The sequence below is a fragment of the Sciurus carolinensis genome, chromosome 10, assembly GCF_902686445.1.
Source record: "Sciurus carolinensis chromosome 10, mSciCar1.2, whole genome shotgun sequence".
Taxonomy (NCBI): Eukaryota; Metazoa; Chordata; class Mammalia; order Rodentia; family Sciuridae; genus Sciurus; species Sciurus carolinensis.
The window spans coordinates 70771454-70787010 of NC_062222.1; the positions used below are offsets into that span (position 1 = coordinate 70771454).

At 37.9% G+C, this 15557-nt stretch overlaps 1 protein-coding gene across 1 annotated transcript in view; it reads right to left on the reverse strand.

Annotated features, from left to right (window-relative positions):
• Arhgap24 (Rho GTPase activating protein 24) overlaps nt 1–15557 on the reverse strand; it is an 807091-nt gene that overhangs the window by 458863 nt on the left and 332671 nt on the right. The gene's annotated exons all lie outside the window — the stretch shown is intronic.

The window sequence follows — 15557 nt, forward strand, 5'->3', positions numbered from 1 at the left end:
ACTTCTCTTTCTGAAGATTCATCACTTATGTATAAAAATGCATTGGATTTATGAGCATTGATCTTGTATCCTGCTACTTTACTGAATTCACTTATGAGTTCTAAGAGTTTTCTGGTGGAATTTCCTGGTTCCTCTAAGTATATAATCATATCATCAGCAAATAGGGATAGTTTGAGTTCTTCTTTTCCAATTTGTATCCCTTTAATTTCTTTGGTCTGTCTAATTGCTCTGGCTAGAGTTTCAAGGACGATATTGAATAGGAGTGGTGAGAGAGGGCATCCCTGCCTTGTTCCAGTTTTTAGGGGGAATGCTTTCAGTTTTTCACCATTAAGAATAATATTAGCCATGGGCTTAGCATAGATGGCCTTTACAATGTTAAGGAACGTTCCCACTATCCTTATTTTTTCTAGTGTTTTGAGCATGAAGGGGTGCTGTATTTTATCAAATGCTTTTTCTGCATCTATTGAAATAATCATGTGATTCTTGACTTTAAGTCTGTTGATATGGTGAATTACATTTATTGATTTCCTGATGTTGAACCAACCTTGCATCCCTGGGATGAAACCAACTTGATCATGATGCACTATCTTTTTAATACATTTTTGCATGTGATTTGCTAAATTTTGTTGAGAATTTTTGCGTCGATGTTCATTAAGGAAATTGGTCTGAAATTTTCTTTCCTCGATGTGTCTCTGTCTGGTTTAGGTATCAGGGTGATATTGGCTTCGTAGAATGAGTTTGGGAGGGTTCCCTCCTCTTCTATTTCATGGAATACTTTGAAAAGTATTGGAATGAGCTCTTCTTTAAAGGTTTTGTAGAACTCGGCTGAGAAACCATCAGGTCCTGGACTTTTCTTTGTTGGTAGGCTTTTGATGACTTCTTCTATTTCATTACTTGAAATTGGTCTATTTAAATTGTGTATGTCCTTCTCGTTTAGGCAATTCATAGGTCTCTAGAAACTTGTTGATATCTTCGAAATTTTCTATTTTGTGGGAATATAGATTTTCAAAATAGCTTCTAATTATGTTTTGTATTTCAATCGTGTCTGTTGTGATATTTCCTTGTTCATTCCGAATTTTGGTGATTTGGGTTTTCTCTCGTCTTCTCTTTGTTAGTGTGGCTAAAGGTTTATCAATTTTGTTTATTTTTTCGAAGAACCAACTATTTATTTTGTCAATTTTTTGTATTGTTTCTTTCGTTTCAATTTCGTTGATTTCAGCTCTCAGTTTAACTATTTCCTGTCTTCTACTACTTTTGGTGTTGGTCTGTTCTTCTTTTTCTAGGGCTTTGAGCTGTAGTGTTAGGTCGTTTATTTTTTGAGTTTTACTTCTTTTATTAAATGCGCTCCATGAAATAAATCTTCCTCTAAGTACCGCTTTCATAGTGTCCCAGAGATTCTGATATGATGTTTCTTTGTTCTCGTTTACCTCTAAGAATTTTTTAATTTCCTTCCTAATATCTTCTGTTATCCATTCCTCATATAATAGCATATTGTTTAATCTCCAGGTGTTGGAGTAATTTCTGTTTTTTGCTCTTTCATTTATTTCTAGTTTCAATCCATTATGGTCTGATAAAATACAAGGAAGTGTCTCTATCTTCTTGTATTTGCTAACATTAGCTTTGTGGCATAATATATGGTCTATTTTAGAGAAGGATCCATGTGCTGCTGAGAAGAAAGTGTATTCACTCTTCGTTGGATGGTATATTCTATAAATGTCTGTTAAGTCTAAATTATTGATTGTGTTATTGAGATCTATGGTTTCTTTGTTCAATTTTTGTTTGGAAGATCTGTCCAGTGGTGAGAGAGGCGTGTTAAAATCACCTAGTATTATTGTATTGTGGTCTATTTGGTTTCTGAGATTGAGAAGGATTTGTTTGACATACATGGGTGAGCCACTGTTTGGGGCATAGATATTTATGATTGTTATGTCTTGCTGATTTATGGTTCCCTTAAGCATTATGAAATGTTCTTCTTTATCCCTTCTGATTAACTTTGGCTTTAAGTCCACTTTATCTGAAATGAGGATGGATACCCCAGCTTTTTTGCTGGGTCCATGTGCATGGTAAGTTTCTTCCCATCCTTTCACCTTTAGTCTATGGGTATCTCTTTCTAAGAGATGAGTCTCTTGCAGGCAACATATTGTTGGATCTTTCTTTTTTATCCAATCTGCCAGTCTATGTCTTTTGATTGATGAATTCAGGCCATTAACATTCAGGGTTATTATTGAGATATGATTTGTATTCCCGGTCATTTGACTCATTTTATTCATTTATTTGCTTATTTTTGACACGACTTGGTTCCTCTTTATTTGAGAGTTCCTTTAGGATATCTCCTCCCTTTGCTGATTTGCTTCTTTGTTTTTCATTTCTTCTTCATGGAATATTTTGCTGAGAATGTTCTGTAATGCTGGCTTTCTTTTTGTATATTCTTTTAGCTTTTGTTTATCATGGAAGGATTTTATTTCGTCGTCAAATCTGAAGGTAAGTTTTGCTGGGTATAAGATTCTTGGTTGGCATCCATTTTCTTTTAGGGCTTGAAAAATGTTATTCCAGGCCCTTCTAGCTTTTAGGGTCTGGATTGAAAAATCTGCTGATATCCGTATTGGCTTCCCCCTGAATGTAATTTGGTTCTTTTCTCTCACAGCCTTTAAGATTCTGTCTTTATTTTGTATGTTAGGTATTTTCATTATAATGTGCCTTGGTGTGGGTCTGTTGTAATTTTGTGTATTTGGAGTCCTGTAAGCCTCTTGAACTTGATTTTCCATTTCATTTTTCAGATTTGGGAAATTTTCTGAAATTATCTCATTGAATAGGTTGTTCATTCCTTTGGTTTGTTTCTCTAAGCCTTCCTCAATCCCAATAATTCTCAAATTTGGCCTTTTCATGATATCCCATAGTTCTTGGAGATTCTGTTCATGATTTCTTACCATCTTCTCTGTTTGTTCGACTTTGTTTTCGAGGTTAAATATTTTGTCTTCAATATCTGAGGTTCTGTCTTCCAGGTGTTCTATCCTATTGGTTGTGCTTTCTATGGAGTTCTTAATTTGGTTTTTGTTTCCTTCATTTCAAGGATTTCTGTTTGGTTTTTTTTCAATATCTCTAACTCTTTATTGAAATGGTCTTTTGCTTCCTGTATTTGCTCTTTTAACTGTCTATTGGTGTGTTCATTCAATGCCTGCATTTGCTCTTTCATTTCATCGTTTGCTTCCCTTATCATGTTGATTATGTACATTCTGAACTCCCTTCTGACATTTCTTCTGCCATGCTGTCATTGGATTTTATTGATACAATATCCAGATTTGTTTGAGGCATTTTCTTCCCTTGTTTTCTCATATCGTTCAGGTATCAGTGGACTGCAGAGATGTTGCAGATTTCCTCTATTGACTTATAATGTCCCTGAAGATTGCTAGTGTATCCCCTCTTATCCTTCAGTAGCCTGAAGTCTTAGAGGAAGTTGATACTTCGGTGTTCCCCTAGGTAGCTGCCTCTCTAGGGGTGGTGGTTTTCAGGTGGGGTATATTCCCTGCTAGAGGGCAGAGGTGCCTCTACTTGTTGACCAATGGTCATCCAAAGGGGAACTAGACTGCAGGCTGAGGCAATGCCTGTTTGGGCCTGTGTCTCTGGTTTTACAGTCTTTGTGGGAAAACCTCACTCGGCAGGGAAGACCCACCCGGTGGGGAGGTCTCGCTAGTCCGTTCCCCTCCTAGAGGTTCCCCTCAGTCCACAACTACCGCCTGGGCAGGGCAGCCTTCCCAAGCAACGTTTCCAGGGGCCTGGACCTACCTCCTGGGCTTGGGAGCCCTGCCCTTCGCAGACGAGTCTCCTTAGGTGGCCCCTCCTCAGAGAAGCTGCCCGCAGTCCTGGAACCTTCGCTCCACCCCTCAGCTGGTCTCTGTGTAGCTCTCCTGGGCCTGGGAGCCTCACCCTTCGTAGACGAGTCTCCTTACGTTGTCCCTTCTTAGAGAAGCTGCCCGTAGTCCTGGAATCTTCACTTCGCCCCTCTGCTTGTCTCTGTGTAGATCATTCAAGAAAAGGTGCCTGGGTCCCTGGACCGGACCTTGCTATGCACCTAATCGCCTGGCTATGCGACCCGCCCTCTGACCAGTCACTTGGAGCCTCTTACATATGTTCCAAGCCCCAGTGACCCGTCGCTCGTCTCTTCCTCCAGGCAGCCACTCAGTGCTCTGTGTGGGCGCTTGGAGACCAAGCCACTCACTGCGTACCTCCACCTCCTCTGGGCAGCCCCCTCCCCGTTGCTCAGGCGGTTGCTGGATCCAAACAACTCGCTGCCCCACTCTTTCTCTGGCAGCCGCTGGAGCCCTGGCAGATCGCTTCAAAACCAAGCGGTGTGTCGCACAACCTCCTTTGCAAAGTTCCCTGCTTTCTGAGTTCACTGCTCCAGCGGGGGAGGTGTGTCTTGCCGCCTGGGCAGGGCAGCCTTCGCAGGCAACGTTCCCAGGGGCCCGGACCTCCCTCCTGGGCTTGGGAGCCTCACCCTTCGCAGACGAGTCTCCTTAGGTTAGAGAATCTGCCCGCAGTCCTGGAAACTTCAATCCGCCATTTTTTGCTCCGCTTCACTGTCCGTTTTTACCGCTCCGGCGGGGGAGGGGCGACCCGCCGAGTCACTCTACTTCACAAAGTTCTCTGCGTTCCGGGGCTACTGCCCCATCCGGGACGCCTCCCCTATGGGAGAAACTCACCCGGCGGCTTTGAGTTGGTCCCAAGTCACTATCTCCTCTTTTGAATCTTGAGCACTGGAGCAACATGAAATGCAGCCGCCCTCTAGTCCGCCATCTTGAACCCCCTCTCATGTTGACTTTTTAATTACTGGTTATATTTCTAAAATATGCCACTGTATATAATCTATATGGACAAAGTCATTAATGTAGTAAAAACATTACATTTGTATTTTTTTAAGATAAAATTGGTGGCCTATGGTTGAATTTTTTATTTAATAACTACAAGAATCTGCCACTGAAAATAGACCTTTCCAGAATGAAGCACACTTGCTCCAGTATAAACTATTAGTCAATGAATGCACAGCTTCCTAACAAACTAGGACACTTGAACATGTTTATTTAGCAACTCCTCAAACTCCTCATTATGCTGCTAATGAGTTTAGATGAGTTAACTTATATATAGTCATCGGAACTTTGTGTTTTTGGAACAGTCATGAAGCTTTAAAATAAAAAATAAATTATTTATTTTAAAGGCTGCAATAAAAAGATTAGTACATGATCCACATTGAGTGATGTTTGCTAGCACCATTGGTCATTTCTGAGTTTGATAAAGATTTGTTTATCAGATGAGGAATCTTTGAGTTATTCATTATACAAAGCTCAATATTCAAAATTGGAGGGAAATTACATATATCCAGCTTCATTTTTCCTTTAATTTTACTGTGTTCCAATTAAAAGACAAATACATAAAATGGAAGTTCGTGATAAATTATAAGAAAGGTTTTCATGGCAAGACCAGGAAGACCCGGATGTGTTAATCTACACAGAGTACCCACTTTTGTATCTCTCAACTACCTGCCCAGAGAGAACTCTCAGGGAGGAGCTGGCATGGGAACTTAGGCTTTTCTCCGTTAGATTCTGACATCATTGGCACTATCCTGGGGAAGAAGACATCACAGCTTCGTCTGAGAATTAAAACATCACGGGCTCCAAAAATTTTTTTTCTAACATTGCCCATGCATATGTAGAAATGGTGTCTAATACAATGCAAATTACTACAGAAATTTCATGACATCCTAACTTTATTAGCCAATAGAATACTGAAAACCACTTAAATGTGAAGGAAATTTTAAGACATTTTGACATTGATAGAGGTCTCAAGAGTTGGGAAAGGGTTATGGAAAGACTGTGGACCTCTGTCTCAGACTGTCCTCTCTCCTTCAGAGTTACCATTGTGCTTGGAAGGTGAACAAGTGCCCCAGGAGAGCATATGCTGATTGCAACTACTCTGATCCAAAAGCACATGCAGCACTAGTTCTTTGAAAAATTCACTGCAAGGCCAACAGGGTCACAGCAATTTCTAGAGCCTACAGTCTAAATATCTGCTGCTATGCACTTTACCAATGGGGACAATAGAAAAATCTGCATAAAAGATTCCTTACAAAACGATTGGACTTGTTTCAAAACAGCTTAATCGTTTTTATTATCATTAATGGAACTTGTTAACATGACTGTCATGAGTCTATCTAGATGGCTCTATTATAATTCATTTTTAATTAACTTGATCATTATTTTAACAATGTTAATAACAAGTTATGCTGCAACCTTATTCCAACTTTGCTTGAATTTAATAAAATTTAGAAATTTAAACCTTCTTTTCCTATTTTTAAAGTTTCTATAGTGATACTGAACAAATTGCATTATTAAAATTGAGTAATTCCTGTTTTCATTAATCAGTCTTTCCTTAACAACCTTCAGTATTTATATAGTCCCAGAGGAGTTCAACTTCTTGCCTTCATATCACAGCAGCCAAGAGCTGTAGCTTCAACAACACATACAGTAATGTTGACATATTTTAAGCCCAGAGATTCAAACATTGTATACTATATTCATGGTTGTCAGGCATTTGAGATCTTTGGATATAATAAAGATTGTTTAAAAACCAAAGTGCTCAACTCTCATACTCATAGTCTAGATATTGCCATGAACATTATGAGACCTAGGACATGCACATACCAGAATCTTCATAGGAGCTTCACCCTGTGGGGTAAAGGGTGAAGAAAAGAAGAGACTTGCATAAATCACGGCATAAGTGTCATCATTGCAAACTGACTTTCTAGAACCTCCTCACAGCAAGCCTATCCTCCTATTCTTAAAAAAAAAAAAAAAAAAAATAGACCACATAAAGTCACACATGGATCACATATACCACATAGGCTAGCTATGTAGTAAGCTAATTCATCCATTGAAGTTTGTACGAGTAAACTCTATGATGTTTGCACAAGGACCAAGTCAGAATGTGTCCACATTGTGAAAGGATGCATGACCACACACACACACACACACACAAGTACACATAAAAATGTATCTGCATATACATTCTATTCTACGTATGGTTCATATATATTCTAATAATGGATTTAGTCTTTCTTATTCTTTATTAATCAATAGTCTCCCCACCACAGATTTTCTTGTCATGTATAGGATCCTGTCTCCCATTTATTTCACTAGTGTGCCCTCTGCAGCTAGAAGTCATTAGTGTCATGATGATATCTCATAGGACTTTTTTGAACAAAAAATTTAAGACTGTATGTGAATTCAAAAGCACAGTACCTCATAGAAACGAAATGATGTACCATTTGTGTACAATGAATCAAAATGCAGTCTATAAAAAATTTTTAAAAAATTAAAAAGCACAGTGCCTGACACATGGAATAAATTTAAACGGGGCTCATATTATTCATATAATTCAGCCTTAGGACATCTTCTATAAAGTCCCCACCACCTCAACCCAGAGAAAGCATCCTTCTCATTTGCTCTCCGTCTCATTTGCTCTCCAAGAAGCAAATGAGAAGTCTCTGAGAAGTCAACATTCATGAGTTAATAACCAAAACAGCACTGATGATATAAAGACTAAGGTGGACAATGTAATCACAAACATCAGGAAGACATTCCTTGGGAAGCTTGCAAATGCACGCAAGTATCAGTTCTATCTGATTTGAGAAAACAAAATACACCCTAGTCTTCCAGGTAACTTTTTCATTTAAATGTCTGTCCAAACAAATGACCTATTGAATTTCCTATCCTATCCCTAGAATTCATTTACTTTCCTTTTTTATCTTTTCTTCACCACTCATCCTTGTTTTACACATCAGTCCAGGAACAACCTAGGGTTGCAGACGATACAGAGGAAAAGGAATGGCAGTTGTCTCTCACCCAGACCTGTCCTATTTCCTCCTCTCCTTCTTGTGTTCCTCTCGGAGTCTCTCTGCCTTTAGGCTGGAATGCATTCTGACACAGGACGCCTAGGAAAGTTACCTTTCTCATGAAAACTAACACTATTGTCCCTGAATGGAGTTGAGTCTCAGTATAGATGGTTATGTGCCTTAAATCCTGGTGGGAATAATGGGAGAGGATGTAGTAACTCCTAACCCAATTGTGTAATTTTCAGGGGTGAGTCACTCATTTTGGACTAGATCACAGATTATCTATACACACACATACAGACTAACTTTGAAGACAGAGAACAAAGGCCAAAGTTGCAAAGACTGTTTTGTCACAGTCAACAGGGGAGAAGACAAATCCCAGCTAAAAGGAAAAAACGTTCAGTGGTTATAAGAAAAAAAGAGAAACTCAAGAGTGAGCAGGAAAACAGGTAGGCAGCCAGCCTAGAATGGAGCAGCACCCTTGCAGGTTACATTGCCCCAGGTGGCTCCACATCCTGCTCTTCCCAGCTTAGAGCTGGAGGAGGCCACAGTTCAACTTCTTAGTAGTCATGTGAGTAGAATGACAGAATTGATCTACCTTGGTAGCACACTTACAGCAGCAGGAAATACACCCCTGGTAACCTTGATTGAAAGAATGAATACTTTTCTCATATAAATGTTGTTCACATGGTGAATAGTTCCCAGGATACTTCTATGGGATGGAATTTACTTAGGTGATGAGATGCTGTCCTTGAAATACTAAATGATGTCTTTCATTTCTGTTTTTCCTTTCTCTCCTGTGCCTTTAACTTAGGTCTTGGACCAGGGATGGTGCAGGGAAACCCACAAAATACCTACTAAAAAGTAGCTTTAAAAGCCTATGACTCAGGGTAATAGAAAAATTGGTATAAATAACAAGAGACTTGGGAAGAATCATTGTGATTCAGAGATAATTTTCCAATGTGGAGAGATAGAGCAGATGAAGGAGATCTGGTGAGAGAGGATGGAGACAAAGGAGTGATAAATAAAGCAACACAGAGACTTGGGCTGTCATTCTCCTGAAATCCACGAACCTGTACTCTATGTGCATCTGCCACTCCCACCCATGAGTCACATGAGAACTGAAGCATGGAGAATCCAGTCTGCATCCAAGTAAGCAATGCATTCTGTGGGCTCAGAGAGGTTCCCTCTATTTGAGATGGCATGACCACCTTCTTTGGATGACATTTATACTTACCCATCCAGCAGAGAAGCTGATAAAATGTCCAATACTTTGCCCAGTTCTTATGCAACCTTCTGTTATCTTCCACGCAGAAAATCTCCTTTCAACTCTAATCTTAAAAACAGTCAATAGAGGCAACACTGAAATGTAAAAGTGTTGTCTTAGGAAACTACAGGTATAGTGGATAAGAGGAAATGCCCTTCTGAATATATACCCCATATTTTATATACCTTGTAAGTAAAATCAGATGCTGTGGCCAAGCTGAGAGTTTTCTCTTCATTCTGAGACTTTTTCCTTCTTTATAAAACCCTGAAGTGTTGAACAGACTAAGGTAATCAGGTTTGTAGGTTCAACAGTGGCAGCTTACAGAATCTGAGGTCTGATTTAACAAGACAAAGGCTGCTAACATTTACTGAGGACTTACTATGTCTAAGTTTTATGCCAGATTCTTCTATATATTGTCTCACTTGGTCTTTTTACCAACAATATGAAGTCTGGAAGAAAAAGTTCAGAGATGTTAGTAGGAGAATTTGACTACCCCAATGCTTTTTTCCTCTGGTCCATGTTCTTTTCCAAATTCTTTTAGTCTAACCTACGAGTGAGCATCAATATCAAACTTTTTCCCAAGTTCAAGTCCAGTTGTCTTGGACACTAACCACTTTATGCATTGTTTCCAGCTTCTTCAGAACCCCCTTAAATGCTCCTCCTCATTCCAGCAATGACCCAAGCAGTAATGACTTCTTGAATCATCATTTTTTTCACACTAGAATAAAGAAGATTATTTCAAGATTTTTGAAAAAAGCATATGAAGACTGAAATTTACATGGTGAATCTAATAAAGAGCCATAGAGAAAACTGAAGCAAGGCAGGTATGACCTACTAATAGGGACTGGGGTTGTAGCTCAGTGGTGGAGTGCTTGCCCTGCATGTGTGAAGCACTGGGTTTGATTCTCAGTACCACATATAAATAAAGGTCCATCGACAACTAAAAATAAATAAATAAAATAAAACTCTACCAACAAAGAAAAACCCAGGACCAGATGAATTCTCAGCCCAGTTCAACAAGACCTTCAAAGAACTTACAGCAATATTCCTCAAATTATTCCATGAAATAGAAAAGGAGGGAACCTTTTCAAACTCATTTTATGAAGCTAGTATGAACCTGATACCAAAACCATCCAAAGATACATTAAGGAAAGAAAACTTCAGACCAACATCTCTGATGAACATAAATACAAAAAAAAAAAAAATACAAAAATATTTTAAGAATTTTAATAAAATCCTGGAAAATCACATACAAAAACATATTAAAAAGATAGTACACCATGATCAAATGGAATTCATCCCAGGGATACGAGTTTGGTTAAACACACGGAAATCAATAAGTGTAATTCATCACATTGATAAACTTAAAGACAAGAATCACATGATTATATCAATAGATGCAGAAAAAACATTTGACAAAATACAACAGCCATTCATGTTCAAAACACTAGAAAAACAAGGGATAGTAGGAACATACCTCAACATTGTAAAAGCTATATATGCTAAACCCAAGGTCAACTTCATTCTAAACGGAGATAAAGTTGAAAGGATTCCCTCTAAAAACTGGAACAAAACAGGGATGTCTGCCTTCACCACTTCTATTCAGCATAGTCCTGGAAACTCTAGCAGAGCAATTAGACAGAAGAAAGAATTTAAAGGGATGCAAACAGGAAAAGAAAAACAAACTATCCCTGTTTGCTGATGACATGATTCTATATTTAGAAGATCAAAAACACTCCACCAGAAAACTCCTAGAACTCAGACATGAATTCAGCAAAGTAGCAAGATATAAAATGAAAATTCATAAATCAATTGCATTCTTATACATCAGTGATGAAACAACTGAAAGAGAAATTAGAAAAACTATCCCATTCATAATAGCCTTAAAGAAAATAAAATATTTGGGAATTAATCTAAAAAAAGGTAAAATCCCTCTACAATGAAAACTACAGAACCCTAAGAATAAAATTGAAGAAGACCTTAGAAGATAAAAATATCCCATGATCTTGGATAGGCAGAATTAACATTGTCAAAATGGCCATACCACCAAAAGCACTGTACAGATTGAATGCAAATCCTATTAAAATTCCAATGACATTATTCATAGAAGTAGCAAAAGCAATCATTAAATTTATTTAGAAAAATAAGAGGCCCGGATAACCAAGACAATCCTTAGCAAGAAGAGTGAAGCAGAAGATATCACAGTACCAAATCTTAAATTACACTACAGAGCTATGGAAACAAAAATGTCATGATATTGTCACCAAAATAGACATGAAAACCAATGGTACAGAATAGAAAACACAGAGAAAATCCCATGTAAATACAGTTATCTCATATTAGACAAAGACTCCATAAACATACATGGCAAAAAAGAAGCCTCCTCAACAACAGGTGCTGGGAAACTGGAAATCCATGTGTAACAAAATGAAATTAAACCCCTATCTCTCACCAGCACAAAACTCAACTCTAAGTGGATCAAGTACCTAGGCATTAGACCAGAGACCCTGCTCCTACTAGAAGAAAAAGTTGGCCCAACTCTCCATCATGTCAGCTTAGGAACCAACTTCCTGAACAAGACTGAAAGCACAAGAAGTAAAATCAAGAATCAATAAATGGGATGGTATCAAACTAAAAACCTTCTTCACACCAAAGAAACACTCGAGAATATAAAGAGAGAGCCTACAGAATGCTGTAGAAAATCTTTGCCATCTGCACCTCAGATAGAGCATTAATCTCCAGGATATATAAAGAATTCAAAAAATTTAACACCAAAAAAAAACCAAATAACCCAATCAATAAATGGACTAAGGAACTAAACAGGCACTTCACAGAAGAAGAAATATGAATGGTCAACAAATACATGAAATAATGTTCAACATCTCTAGCAAATAGAAAAAAGCAAATTAAAACTACACTGAGATTTCATCTCACTCCATTCAGAATGGCAATTATCAGGAATACAAGTAATAATAAGTGTCGGTAAAGATGTGGGGAAAATGTACACTCATACATTGCTGGTGGGACTGCAAATTGGTGCAAGCACTCTGGAAAGCAGGATGGAGATGCCTCAGAAAACTTGGAATGGAATCACCATTTGACTCAGCTATCCCACCCCTTGGTTTATACCTAAAGGACTTAAAATCAGCATACTACAGTGATGCAGCCACATCAATGTTTTTAGCAGCTCAGTTGACAATAGCTAAACTATGAAACCAACATAAGTGCCTTTCAACAGATGAATGAAGAAAGAAAATGTGGCATATATACACAATGGAATATTACTCAACCATAAAAAAGAATGAAAGTATGGCATTTGTCAGGAAAATGGATGAAACTAGAGACTATCATACTAAGTGAAATAAGCCAATCCCAAAAAAATCAAAGGCCAAATGTTCTCTCTGATATGTGGATGCTAACACACAATAAGGCAGGGGAGGGAAGAATAGAAGTTCATTGGATTATACAAAGGTGAATCAAGTGAATGGAGGTGGGATGGGAATAGGAAAGACAGTAGAATGAATCAGACATTACTTTCCTATGTTCCTCTATGAATCAATGTAACTGACATCATGTTCAATCACAAGAAGGGAAGTTATACTACACATATGTATAATATGTCAAAATACACTCTACTGTCATATATATCCAAAAAGAACCAATTAAAAAACTGTTGAAAAAAAATAGTATAATTCATATTTTGTGGAGAATTCTAGACTTGGTAGTCTTTTCTAAAAAATTATTTGAAGAAGTAGGACTGAGAACTCACTCCAGGAAGTGATATTGTATTATTTAATGTTCACTGTATAAAGACCAGTTTGAAAGCAGGCAAGAGCTTCTGAATAGAAATTAGAAATGAATTTTCATTTGTTTCTGGGACATGCTGAAAAGGGTGAAAAGAAGAAAAGACTTGATTTTATTTGTTGTCTTCTCTTCTTCAATAGAGAATGTTGTTCACACTACTGATGGGTTTGACTTGGCCAAAGACAGGGAATGAGAGAGAGCCTCAACTAAAGCTAGATGCAAAAGTTTCCCAGCCTAAACAAGACTCTCTGGGAAAGTTTGTTCCAGCAAGTAGATATTTTAATGCACATTATATAACTTTTCCTTTTCCAAGTATTGTTTGAATTGGAAATTTTTACTTTTTCCCTGGGGCCCATAAGAACAGAGTAAGAATTGTCTTTGATCTCTGATGTGTCATTCATGACTTACAAGCCCTATTACCTGTACCTATTCTGCAAAACTCTTTGCTCACTCCTCCTCTCTAGCAACTCCTCACTGGCAGTAAGATGTTGTGATTTTTTTATTAGCGTTTTATTTCACTTACTATTTAATAACAACTTTGAGAAATCAAATCTATCTCCACTATGCTAACATGAATACAAAAATAGATTTTTCTTCTATGTTTGCCCTGGAAAAAATGGGAACATGACGCAGAATAAAGTGGAGAAACAATACACAAGACAACTTGAACTAGAAAATGTCAGCGTCTGATCGAATCATAATCCCCTCCATCAGACCTCCTCCTCTTGGGAGCTTTTCCTTCCTTGTGCACTGGAGTGGAACAGGGTTTTTTTTTCTTTTTCACAAGAAAGTCAGTCTATTTCCACGAATTGAACTTTTGTTTCAACAAGACTACAGTAAACTTCTTAAAGTCAGCAACATTGACATTTTTGTCTGATAAACACACAATCATGCATACACATAGTTATACATGAATTGACTAATATTAATTTGTTGGATGACTGATGTCATGCATACATCTACTAGAGACTTTGAATAGAAGAGAGGGGTATGCAGTTCTCATGACAAGCCATGAAATACGTGGAACCTAAAGAGTTACTGCATCCTATATTTGATAGAGTGCTCAAAAAAATGGAAGCATAGAAATGCAGGTAGGAGAAAGTCACTGACTGCTCACGACCCTTCAAAGGGAAGAAAATAGGAGAGAAGGGACAAAGTTAAACATTTATTTTCTCTTAGGGAATTAAGAAAATTCCTTCCCTCTTTGAGAAAGAAACCATTTGGAAGAGAATAAGGTTCAGAGTTCAGGAGTCCTCAGCCAAGAGGTCAAATGGTGGGGAAACCAGGGATGAGTGAACCAACAGCACGGAATCACTCGGGAGAGCCAAGACTGAGTTTGCGTAACACTGGAGCAAGTCAACTGCTGGAATTTGGCAAAGCCAGAGCACCAAAGTTGAGTAATGAGAAGCAAGGAGAGAGTCAAAAGCCAGGGGGAGTAAACAGCATCATACGGTAGAGTGAAGTAATTCCTTTTGTGTGATCTTAACTGAGTACAAACTTGGCGATGACTGATATGTTTTGAAAGGAAAATCTAGTCATTTTCCTATTTTCTAAGGTGCTCATAATTTCTTAGAGACTAGCCCCAGGTTAGTTTTTGACAGTGGCCTAAGAATTTTTCTAGTTAATGATAGAAAATCATTCGCATGTGTCCTCTTCCTCACTTCCTTTGTGTTTATTCTCACTACGCCTCTGCTCTTACTCTTGACACCAACATGACTCTCAGTGAGCTCAACCTAGCAGGGAAGGTATGCATAATATATCATTCTTCTGGCTTCTGCATGTCCGTGTCAGAAAAAGAGTCATAATTTCTTGAAACTCCTAAGGTTATTGTTTTTTTTCCTAGAATGAGGGCACTGGAATTCTCTGTTGTTTGAGAATGACATGACTGGGAATTCTGACAGTCTGAACACTGTGAACATCACTTGATACAGTAGTCCCTCCTTATCTGTAGGGGTATGTTACAAGACCCGGTGCTTGACTGAAACTGAAGATGGTACTGAACCCTGATTTACTATGTTGTTTCTTATACATACATACCTATAATAGAGTTTAATTCATAAATTAGGCACAGTAGATTAACAACAATAACTAATGACAAAATAGAACAATACTAGCAAAATACTATAATAAAATTGCCAGCATACCCACTCTTGCATTTTGGGATCATTATTAAGTAGAATAAGTGTTATCTGAACATAAGCACTCTAATACCATGACAATTATCAGATAACTTCTGAGGACTACTTCATGACTAACAGGTGGATAGCATATACAGCATGGATACACTGCACAAAGGGATGATTTATGTTCTGAGCAGGCAGAGCAAAATGGTATAAAATTTAAGGTCACTCTCATCTAAAACAAAATCTGAGGGAATATGAATGGTAATACACAAGGAAGAATGATAAAGGATCATAGTTTAAACAGTTTTATTTAATCAAGGAGCAGATCTTATTTATAAATGATACAAATCAAAAACTATGACATTAATGCACTCTAATTACTGTCAATCATATTGATAAACAGGTAGGGTAGCCCCGAGCTCGAATATCTTCTTAGACTACCTTCTATTCAGACATCAAAGATGCAATCAATGACATT